This window comes from Mauremys mutica, chromosome 1, assembly GCF_020497125.1.
Source record: "Mauremys mutica isolate MM-2020 ecotype Southern chromosome 1, ASM2049712v1, whole genome shotgun sequence".
In the NCBI taxonomy this organism is placed as follows: Eukaryota; Metazoa; Chordata; order Testudines; family Geoemydidae; genus Mauremys; species Mauremys mutica.
In genome coordinates, this window is record NC_059072.1 from 249,650,289 (window position 1) to 249,663,009 (window position 12,721).

Consider the following 12,721-nt stretch of genomic DNA (forward strand, 5'->3'; position numbering starts at 1 on the left):
CTAAGCTTGATAAGTTTATGGAGGGGATGGCATGATGGGATAGCCTAATTTTGGCAATTAATTGATCTTTGATTATTAGCAGGTAAATATGCCCAATGGTCTGTGATGGGATGTTAGATGGGGTGGGATCAGAGTTACTACAGAGAATTCATTCCTGGGTGCTGGCTGGTGAGTCTTGCCCACATGCTCAGGGTTTAACTGATCGCCATATTTGGGGTTGGGAAGGAATTTTCCTCCAGGGCAGATTGGCAGAAGCCCTGGAAGTTTTTCGCCTTCCTCTGCAGCATGGGGCACGGGTCACTTGCTGGAGGATTCTTTGCACCTTGAGGTCTTCAAACCACGATTTGAGGACTTCAATAACTCAGACCAGGAGTTGGCAACCTTTCAGAAGTGGTGTGCCGAGTCTTCCTTTATTCACTCTAATTTAAGGTTTCACGTGCCAGTAATACATTTTAACGTTTTTAGAAGGTCTCTTTCTATAAGTCTATAATATATAACTAAATGATTGTTGTATATAAAGTAAATAAGGTTTTTAAAATGTTTAAGAAGCTTCATTTAAAATTAAATTAAAATGCAGAGCCCCCCCAGACCGGTGGCCAGGACCTGGGCAGTGTGAGTGCCACTGAAAGTCAGCTTGCGTGCTGCCTTCAGCACCCGTGCCATAGGTTGCCTACCCCGACTCAGGGTATGTCTTCACTACCCACCATCTCGGCGGGTAGCAATCAATTTCTCAGAGTTCGATATATCGCGTCTCATCTAGACGCGATATATCGAACTCCGAACGTGCTCCCGTCGACTCCGGAACTCCACCACCGCGAACGGCAGTGGCGGAGTCGACGGGGGAGCCGCGGACGTCGATCCCGCACCGTGAGAACGGGTAAGTAATTCGAACTAAGGTACTTCGACTTCAGCTACGCTATTCGCATAGCTGAATTTGCGTACCTTAGATTGACCCCCCCCAGTGTAGACCAGGCCTCAGACATAGATTAGGGGTTTGTTACAGGAGTGGGTGGGTGAGATTCTATGGCCTGCATTGTGCAGGAGGTCAGACTAGATGATCATAATGGTTCCTTCTGACCTTAAAGTCTATGAGTAGCTAGGAGCCACAGTCATAACCCTGGACCCCCCGCCCCCGGTGCTAGGCACAGTACAAATACAGAACAAAAAGACAGTCCCTGCCCCAAAGAGCTTACAGTCTAAGTATTAGACAAGACACAACTGATGGATAGAGACATGGGAGTACAAGGAAACAAATTTGACTTCTGCTCTACCAAAAGCAGAAGCACTTTCAGGGGAAAATTTTCAAAGAATCTCCTACTTGCATGTTTGCAAAATTCATGATCCAGAACCTAAAATCAAGAGATTGGCCTAAAAATCATGAGATTTTTAGAAAATAAATAATTTGTGCTTTTTTGTTAATTTTCTCTTTCTTTTCTGTCTTTTGACCTTCCTTTGCTCACTCCCGCTGTGTGTGAGACAGTCATAGGTTAACAATTCAATGCTCCAGCTCCCCATACAATTTCTCCCTGACTCTTCGCCTCCCTCCCACTGCACAGAGCCCTCCCTGCTCCTCCAATCTTCTCAGCAGGCTCCTGCCATCCCCTACTCCCCCACCTGGCAGGCTCCTGCAGCTGTGGCCTGTCACCCAGCAAGATTCTGCCCCCCTCCCAGGCCCATTTCCCCTCAGTAACCTCCTGTATCCTTTCCATCTCCCTAGCCTTCAGTCCTCTGGCAGGCTCCAACAGCTTCCCAACTTCACCTGCCTGCATGAGGTGGGGTTTCGGTAAGGCCCCTGCTGTGGAATTCAGAGGGGCAGTTCTTCTGGCCAGTCAGAGGGCAAGCAAGCAGTTATGGGTTTCTGCAGCACAGCAGCCTCTATCAGCCAAGGGGGAAACTGCAGGTGGCACTGGCAAAACTTCCTTTGCCATGTGGTGAGATTCCGAGCAACCCCCAAATTTGGACGCAATGATAGCATTGCAAGTGCAGTGCTAGCAACACTGCATTCCCATCTGCCTGCTCAAATTGGAGCCCCTTCAAAATGTGACCATGTCACATCTGAAGTCAATGGAGTTATGTTAGTGTAAAGCTGGCATAAGTGAGAGAAGCAGTTCCTTGTTTTCAAACTTCCGTTGCCAACAAAAAATGGTACAATGAACAGTTTAGAACCATGCCCCTCTATTCTCCATAACAATGTGTACTCTTTTTCATATTTCAGGACATGACTTTTTTCTGCATTGTAGGCTCTGTGGCCATCCCTCACTGTCACTCTCTGAGGGAGGCCACAGCACCACCTCGCTGCCATGTACCTGTAAAGGTGAGCTCAAAGTGGGGAATTAGCTGCACTAGTGCTCTGTCCCTCAGTCAGCACGGGGCAGCACGGGGCAGCAGGCTCTGACTTGCAATCAGGACAGAGTTGCTAAGCAGTCTATGAGCCCCAGGTAAGGGTGAGCACCAGCACAGTCTAGAGGCACAGGTAAGGGTGAGCACCAGCACAGTCTAGAGGCTCAGACAGGGGTGATCAGTAGGGTACCATGGGCCTCCTGGCCTAAGATGGAGGTGCTGCCACCCAAGGGTGGCGTGCCAAGGAGTAAAGGGATACAGGCCTGCCTAACTCCACCAGGTCCCAGCCCAGGGCCCTGACAGTGGCAGAGTGGTCCATCACTGGGTCAGTGGGGATCCAGCCACAACATGCTGACCTCATATCAGGTCAGCACTCAACCAAACTGTTGTCTAGTTTCCCTGGGCTACTTCCTACATCCCCAGAGTTTGGTGCCTCCATGTTGTAGTTGTCCTCTGTCTCCCCAAGGTAGGTAGCCAGCGGCAGCCCCGTCGCTTGTCAGTGCCTCGCTCAGCCACAGCCTGGGGAGCTCTAGCCAGTCCTCAGGAGGCAGCCCCGGCAGCTCCTCTGAAGGCTCCAGCAGCAGGCAGGATGCATCCATCTTCTGTGGTGGCTTCACCACAACCAAGCTGCAGGGCCCGCCTTTTGTACTTCCGCTTCCTGTCCCGCCCTTCCGCTTCCAGTGAGGCAGACATGGCTTTCCTGGTTCTGCCCACCAGGAGTCGTGTTTTGATCCCTCCCTGTCATTCTCTGAGGAAGGCCACACCTCCTCGCTACATGCATGTAATTATGAAGAATACTTTATCACTCCATTATACAAGTAGAGGCCTGATTCTCTACTCACTCACACTAATTTTACATCAGTGTAACTCAACTGACTCAAATGGAGTTTCTCCTGATTTTGACCAGTGTAAGAGGAGAATAAGTTCCCTATGGACACCCAGACTTGTGTGCTGAATGGTGAATGTCCAGTGATAAACCCTGGATTTCCACGCATGAATCAAAGGAAATGTATTTTTTTATATAATTTGAACAGTATTTTATTGTATTGCTTTGTAAGTAGTAAAAAAATTCATTAATACAATTTTTTTCATAGGTTTGAGGGTTATTGGGAGAGGTCTGTCACAAACTGTTTTCTGCTGTCTCTGGAAAAGTTAATACAATTTTTTTAAAAAGTAGATGTAATGAAAGTTTAGAAGGTGAGATGAGAACATTCCTGGGTGAAGATGCAAGAGGATGTACTTGATATGGTAGTTTCCTGCCATCTCTCTATCATTTTGTTACTGTGATGGGAATGCAGGTGGAAAAAGTGAGTAGTTTGTATTTTTAAGTGCACAATGAGGTGTGTTAGTTCCAAATGTTAATCATATGACCCACTCATATATGATCAAAAGAAGGTGTTGGCAGAATCACATCTTTAGTGCTATACCCAAGTAATACTTGTGTAAACGCCAAGAATATAAAAATATGCATTTGCATGAAAACAGCAATCGTTCTTTTGGAAGAATATAAAGAATCTATAACTTGATTCACTGACTCATGCTAAAAAATAATCATACAGACATTTCCATTTGACTATTGCAAGACTTTCTGCATGACTGATGGCTTGTCTTCTATTTTCTGTTTCACCCTGATCTTTAGATTACAATTAGTGTTGGGCAAGCTGGCAAAGGTGTGGTATTGTGTTAGGTATAGATAAGCATCTAAAGGTCAGCTGAAGAGCTGAAGTTGAATTTTGAAAGGGACTTCAGTGATCCTCTCTCCTCTGCAAACCTTCCCATCAATCTGTCTTAGAAATATCCAGCCATACTTAACTGGGTCCATCAAAACATATTGTATTTTGGCATAGCTGGTATTTCTTATATCATCATCTTCTCTCTTCCACTGAGTGCTATTAAAGAAAGCTCAGCAATAAATGTCAGTCTGGACAATTTCAAAATATGCCCACCAAGCCTCCAGTGATATAGTTCCAACAGCATTTAATCCTCTGCATACAACTTGCTAAAAGAGACAACTAGGCCACCCCTACAATGAGAAGTGTATGGGCAACACTTAAAAGTTTGCTGCATAGCCATGTTGGACAGCAGTGTGAAAAAATTAAACCCCTAACTGTCATAACTATGTTGGCAAAAGGCCTAGTGTAGGTGCAGCTTACACGCGGAAGAAAATCCTTTTGTCACTATAGCTTATTTTGTTCAGGGAACTGGCACAAGCTATACCAGCAAAAGCACTCTTTTTCTGGTATAAGCTGTGTCTACACTAGGAGGGTATGCTGGCACAGATCTATGAGTATACCTATATCAACAAACCCTTTCTAGAATAAACAGGGTCTAAAGAAGTAGCAGGCTATTGGGCCTTCCCAGTCTATCAAAAAGCTGAGAGCTGGGGCTTTCTTTAGTAGTGATTATCTAGCTAGAGATGGAGCGGAGATGATATAAAATGACATAAGAAATGCTGGGAACCATCTGCTTGGTGGGCTCCATCATGCGTGCCCTCCATTCAGAGAAGTCCCGCTGAAGTCAAGGGAGTTTAGCATGCAGATGGCTTCCAGGACTGGGACCAACACTAGTTTAAAAATAGCTCCTACATCTCTGTATTTGTAGTATGATTGCATGACACTAAGTGTATTATTTTCCATACAAAGGGTTTGAGTATTAGTGAGGCCTGAAAAAATGGCAAAAAAAGATGCATTATATAGCAATAGATTTGTCTATTGTTCTTAGATGAGCTTAAAGCAGATCAGCAGTGGCTTGACATGCATAGCCCAAATGTTTTTCCTTTCTTTCTTTCTTTCTTTCTTTCTTTCTTTCTTTCTTTCTTTCTTATATGGATTACATCTCTGTGGAATTTGAGACAACATGGTCCACCTAAACCTACAGTAACATTTGATCATATAAAACTGAAGTGTGGAAGTTTACCAGTACTACAGCTTTCTGTTGTAATAGATTCATAACTGATGTGTCAATTAGAGAAAATCGTGGTGTCTCCTAAAACATAGGTCCATTTTTGATGCAACAATGTTTGTTAATAGCAAATCTCTCATATAGTCAAAACAATGTAACTCTGTACATGATCATTGCCATATACACATATTATACATATTCACTGAAGATATTTAAGGAGTCAGTCAGCTGATGTGTATAGCTCTGGGACATGACTATTGATTTAACAGTAAATTAAATGAGAGAAAGTATTGTCTAGCAGTTAAAGCACAGACTTAGGAGTGATTTAGGCAAGCCACGTAAACTCTCTGTATCAGTTTCACTCTGCAAAATAGGGAATAAGAATAATACTTCTTTATCATACAGAGGCATGTGAGGATTTATGAATGTATCTAAAATAGTTTGACATTTTTTGATGAACAGTGCAATATATGTGTGAATTATTGTTTTTATTAAATAATGATTATTGGAATAAAACTGGACCTTTAACTTCAGAGATTTGAGGCAGGTTAGGCATAAGCCCCTTTACTGCTACTATCTATGTGGTCTTTAGGGCCAGGTTGTCCTCTGTTCAGGTCTTTGTCCCACAAGGCATATGTTTTCACCCATGGCGTTTCCCTCAGTTTGTTCTGTGTGTGGCAGGAGGCTTAGTTCGTGGAACACACAGAACTCCTGAGACCCTCTAGAGGTCTTACCCAACTGGTTGGAGGCCCTGTGCCTCTATGCTGTCTTCCACCATCATATTTCCCTGCTTCTCTGGGAGCATGACCCTGAGGGATACATGGAGCTATAGCTTCCCACTCTCTTTGCTGTCCCAAGAATCATGGTTCAAGGGATTGTTCCAAGTGTGGAGAATGAGCCCCTTAAACTACTGCTGAAACAGTGAGTTAGACAGGGAATCCCTGTAGAGCTGAGACAGGTACAATGCTACAGAGAGATTGGCTGTCCCTCTGACTCAGTTATGGATGGGCTCCTGTGCCATCCCCTTCCCAACTATGGCTCCACATCCCCAAGGTACCCCCAGAGATCGCACTTCTCCCTTCTGCACCCGCTTTCTGTGCCTGAATCAACCAGGTGTTCACCCCTTCCACCCACAGACGCAAAGGTGATGATTTGGCTTTAATGGCCTTATAAGCCACCTAGCCCCATTTCTCAGATCACATCTGGATGACGGTACATACATCCAGCACTGCTGTTTCAGCCTATTTAATATTTTGGAATAAGTACATAATAAAAATGATGAAGGCTCTTGCCTTCAGCTTAGCTACTTACAGAAAATGTTATAAGGATATTAAACCAAACAATGGCTTGTTCTCATCTGGCTCTCCAGATGTTTGCTATGACTCTTTATTTTCTATCAATCAGTTAACCATGGTTATCTCTTTTCCTTAGCAACATAGCTCCAAAACACGATCAAAGAAACTGAAGGCAAATAATGAGGACTAGACTGTATTTGATCACTGCCAATTGTTTAAGGGGAAAGGAGACTGCACAAAGCATTGCCAGCTTTGCATTGCTGCACAGTGGCCAGGCACAAGTTCAGTCCTCCCAATGGCCCCAGGGGCAGTACCCATTCCAAAGTGGACCCTGCAAGAGTAGCCTCTCTATCAGTGGACACTGACTCCTGCCGTGTGACAGGGATGAAACCGTTTGAAAATCATTCCCTTGTCATGTAAACAGGAGGGGAAACACTGAGTAGTATCTTTCTCTTACCAGCACAGACCCCTTTTCACACTCTCAAGGGATTGCATGCTGCCATGATTTACAGTGTAGCACTGCATACCTTCAGAAGCTCCTGGAGGGATTATGTCTCTTTGAGGTCTGTCCCCAGTTGTGACTTCTGACTGCTTGAAAATCTGGCCCTCCACACTTTTGAAAGTCTAGTCCTAAATGGTAATGCCTACACAGCAATTAAACACCTGCGGCTGTCCAGGGCAGCTGAGTCAGGCTCTCAGGGCTCAGGCTGCAGGGCTGTAAAATTGCAGTGTGGCCATTCAGGCTCAGGGTGGAGCTGGGACTCTGGGACCCTCCCCACTTTGCGGTCCTCAATTTTACAGCCCCCCCAGCCTGAACCCCATGAGCCCAAGTCAATGACCTGGGCCACCCCCGGGTGTTTAATTACTGCATAGATGTATACAATGAGCAAGCTGGAAAGTCACCATCCTAAAGCCTTTTGGTTTTGCCTGGTTTACAGGTAGCATGGAAATATTTGCAGTGTTCATGTCAAATATAATGCACAAGTCAAGTAAAAATAATGATGTACACTGTCATTTGGACGAACTCTTAAGATTCCTCTAAATACTGTTTTAACATCAGACTCAAGAAAATTCCCCATTTATTTGTATTGCCTTTCTATTTTAAAATACTGAGCACATTTCTTAATTCCAATGTATTTTAAAAAGAGAGAGAGATTCTCTGTGGAATGAACAGATTATGCTAGTCCACTTGGGGATCGACATTATTTCTTGCTGTTAAATTTCTCAGGGAACGGATGTTAATATCATGACAAGTATTTGACAGCAGTACTAGAAAAGAAGAGAGATGCATCAAATCATTCGATTAGAGATAGAACGGAAAGGGGAAGATAGCATGTAGTGATACCTGCAAATTCTCCTGTCAGAGTGAATCTCTTGTTAGATGTAACAACCCTAGTGCCTGGTCTTGGCCAGATTTGAGACAATATGTGTTTTGCCATTGACTTGAATGGAAGCAGGATTGAGGCTCCAAATTATGCTTTCCCATACATGCACAGAACTCCCATTGACTTCACTAGGTGTTGCAAATTCATCTCATGAGGCAGAATTTGGCTCTGTTAAAAATCTGCAAGCTATGGGAGTAGAGATTGTATGCAGGGCAGATCAGCTATTATACAGAACAAGTATGAAATACAAATCTCATAGAATTACATATATTGTCACATTCTATTAAGGGGTTCTGTTGGGCTAGATCAGATTAAATGCATCGAATCTCAGTCATGAAAATATTGTCATGGAAAGATTTTTTCATTAATGAATATAATGCAGAATAATGAACAATAGACAAAAAAGAGAGAAGATGTAAAGCCAATCAAAGAAAGGGCAGATGTTTAAAAAATCTTTTACTATTCAGGATTGTGATCCAACAAAAGCAATTATGTTTCTGCTTTCTCAATTCCAAAACAGCAGAAAGAGCTTTGAGGTTTTACAGTGCCTATCTACACACCGTTAACTGAACAGAAGGTAACATAATACCAAACATAGCCAAAGGCAACTGATTCCATGCAATGCTCATAATTTGAGACATTCATGAATTAAAGGGGACCATAATCAAGAGGGTGAAATATATATATTCAAAAATTGCCTAAGAAATCAATAAGGAGCCTAATTAAACCCTGCTATTCCACTGGAAAAAAGGAATAATTAAAACAAAACAAAAGCAGTGTCTACAGGTGGAAATTGCACTTGGTATCTGCCCTCTGAACTCATGGAAACATAATGTCTGGGATTTTGTCAAGAAATGGCTGATGTATTGCAGCAGAAAGAAATTTTGTTTCTTGGTAAAATGATTGATGTCTTTGCAAAAGGGTTCACCAATGTCCTCCTGTTTTCTTGAATGGATAACTGTTGTAATGTAATTAAATATACAGTGGACCGTATTCTGCTTACAGCATCATTAGCCAGGCAATTTGATTCAAATCAATGGGGTTGAGTGGGTATAACTGAGGGAAGAATATGGCTCAGTGTACACAGGACAGAAGAGGGAACTGACAAGCAAATCAAGGATGTCCAAATGCGGATAAAATCCATGACTTTATCAACATTTGTCATTATTCATCTGTGATTTGTCCCACAGTGTAATGTGAGAAAAACATTGCTCTAATACTATAGTAATCTTGCCACAATATTATCTGACTTAATAGTATCTGATTTAGCCACATTTTACTCAAAGCAAAGATAATTATGTATAGCATTCACTGTGATGTAATAAAAATGGGCCACATTCTGCCCTCAGTATCAGCCATGCAACTTGATTAATATCAGTGGGGCTGAAGGGGTGTAGCAATGCGAAATATGGCCAGACATGGAGACATAAAGTCATGGAGTGAAATCTTGACCTGATTGAAGTCAGTGGGAGTTTTGCCATTGACTTCCTAGAGTCAGGATTATATCCTTAGATTTTATCAACATCGTTGAGTTCTTTTTTGTTTCCCTCCCTGCTGTTCTTCTATCCTGCTCACTTGCCCTGGCAGGGACTTCTTCAGTAAGCCAAGCAACCCAGGCCAGGCACCCCACTTCATTTGTTCCTTTCAGTTAGGGAGAAGGAAAACCAAAATCATCGGCCAGCATCCTTCTCCTCTTCCACTGCCTCCTCCTTCTTGCCCCTCTGAAGGGGCACTGACTGTGACAGATTTATATTACCAATCTGCCTGAGGCATCAGGTGATCAGGCTGAGGCCACAGGATCATTAGGGGAGGAGATGAAGGAGCACACCAAGTGACAACATTTTAAAGCTTTATTAATAAAATAACAGTGGTGAGTGATGGGTCTGCCCCCACGTCACTCAGAGGAAGGAAAAAAGCATTAGTGCCCGAGTCCTAACCCACTCTCATACTCATACACAAGGCTGGCCAAGCCTGGGTGTAACGGAAGAAGAAGAGGGGGAAGGGTAGACGAGAGTACTGTCCTGTGCACAGGCCACCCAGGGTCTGCTGTTAATCTCCGATTTGCTTCAGCTTTCAGGAGGGTTTTAAGTCCTGGGGTCTTTGGGGGGCATTTCCCCCAAAAGAGCACCACCCTCCACCCCAGCACCGCAGTTCTAATCCTGGCCTGGTGCAGAGGGGAGGCTCCAGGGGAGTGGGGATTGGCGAGCAAACCCATCCTCTACTCACCTCTGGTCCTGTGGGGCTGGGCCCAGCGCTGTGCTCCAAGCATTGCAATCGGGTGCATGGGATCATAACGGGGTGGCTAGGCCAATTTTGAGTGAGTGGCATTGGGCAGTCAGGCCAAATCTGAGAAGTACTGCAATCCCATGTGCCAGGTCACAATGCCTGGAGTGAGGAGCCAGGCCCAGCACCATGGGACAAGAACCACCACTGTGGGGTGAATGTGGGGTGGGCCCATTCTCCAACACACGCACACCCCTCCCTGGGGATCTCCCCTCCACACCAGGCCCATGACCCATCTAGAACCTTCTCATGACCCACTGTTTGGGAAACATGGCTCCTAGAGGCCATCTGTGAGATGGGGATTGGTGTACGCCAGTAGTGCTTCAGCCATGCCCCTTCCTGCCCGCAACACACTGCTTGAAAAGGGTGCTGTAGACACAGATGAAATACAAATCAGCTGTGCCAGCTTTCCACTAGCTGGGGCCTACTCCACACCAAGGGAATCCTCAAGTGGGGAGATTCAGAATCTCTCCATTCTCTTTGCACTACCCAAGTGGTGCAAAGAGACCCAATGATTTAGAGAATCTGGCCCATAGTGTCCTTATTCCTTACGTCAATCAACTCAGCTAGATGGAATGGTAAGGAGGAGGAAGACAACATTTAAAGAGAATCAAAATATGTCTTTTTAGTCTTGTATGGATAAAGATGCATAATCTGATGTCTTGCTTAGACAGTTATTTAAAAAGAAACTTGTAATCTTTTTTAATTAAAATGAATGGAGAGGAATAGACTATAAATGTGAATACAACAAAGTAGGAGTTGACAGCACAGCCTTCCAGACAATCTCTTTCAGTTGTTATAGAGTATAATACAATTTTGGTTTTCCTCTGCAATTTTTTCATAATGTTTCTGTTTGTTTTAGGGAGCAGATTACCATTTTTTTCTTCTTCCAGATTTCATGTCATGTGGAATAGGCCCTCACTTTACAGCTAACATGGTGGAAAGCAAATGGAGAGTATCTGAGAGAAAAAGAGACAAAGAGATTTTCTGTTTAAGCAGAAGAACATGCCTGAATTGTGGATGTACTATTATCTGTATTAAGCTCTGAGTATTAAAATGCTGATTGTTCCAGTCCTCATTACCTTATTTTACCTCTGCCTTTTCCCCACTGCATACTTTGCTTTACCTTCATTGTCTGCCTGCTTAACTTGTAAAATGCTAAACAAGTTTTGATATTTACCTGTTTATGATTAAATTGCAAAATGATTTGCTTAGTTCTGTTCTAAATGAAGGTCTGCATTAAATGTCATAGCATTTATCTTTCATAAAATGAGACAGCCAGGACACTAATTTCCTAGGTATTCAATCACTGCCCTGTGCCACTTGAGAGGCAGTTTGGGAATGAGCCTGCCCACAGTTCACAGCTCACTGACAGCACTGAGATGGAATCATAAAAGTCAATTAATCATTAAAAGCTGTTACAAGCACATATCGAACCAGTCTGGCACAAAATGTTAATCAGTCCAATATCAATATCATAAATTCCTGCAAATTGGAGCGATCGATACCTTTAAGGCCTAATGAATCAATTGGAGGGCACTAGGCCGCTCCTTTGGGTCCCAGTAACATGGCTGCCCTGCAACTGCTACATCTCTAGGCGTGCTGCCAACAGAGGTCACCTATCCCAACAGGCTGTTCACTTCAGCAGCAGTTACCACGGTGACAGCATGTCACTGTTGCCCTAGTGTCCTTCTAGGTAAGGTGGAAACCAATGCATCACTGCCTTTGATGGATTTGTCAATAATACTTAGCAGGGGAGGGGAACTGCTCACATAACACTTGCAGGTCTGCAGTCCCTGAGCAGTTGGGGGTGATTTAATTGTTTGAAGAGATGTGTGCTTCTGCATATATGCAGGGACTAAATAGTGGTCACAGGAAGCATGAGTTGGCAGTTAGAATTACTGCAGTCAGAAACCTGGGGAAACTAGAAAACAGCAAGCAGCTGAGGTGGCTGGCTTAGTGTTACATTAACCAAGTAGCTGTGTAAGTAAGAAATAACCTGGAGCTTCTTAGACTAAGAATTTATTATCTACAAAATTGTAATATATTACTCATGAATGGCTATGGAGTTGCTTATTAATCCCCACCCCCCAGGCTCAGGAGCAGTATTTTCATCCATCCTCTTACATACTGTTGATGATAACCAATAAAATGCTGTCAGTACCTTCCTTCCCCCTGCCCTCGCTAGTTTTGATTTGATGGGATTCTATTTTGTTACCTGGATGATGCCTTCGAGGATTAGAGTGGGCCTACCCTGCGGCCGTGAGATTTAACACTTTCTGTTTCTGCATTTGTTTTGTTTTGAAAAATCAAATTTCATGTTCAGAATAGCACATGGCCAGGTTATACCCTCAGCCTACACAGCCACACAGTGTGAGTCAGCCAACCCCAACCCCTCCTGCGCAGCCAGGTTGCACCTATCTCGATCATGGCTGCAGGCCTAGGAGGGACTGCAAGCCAGTGTGAGGGACAGGGTGGGTCGAGGCAGAAAGGGACAGAAGTAGGTGGAGATTTGAC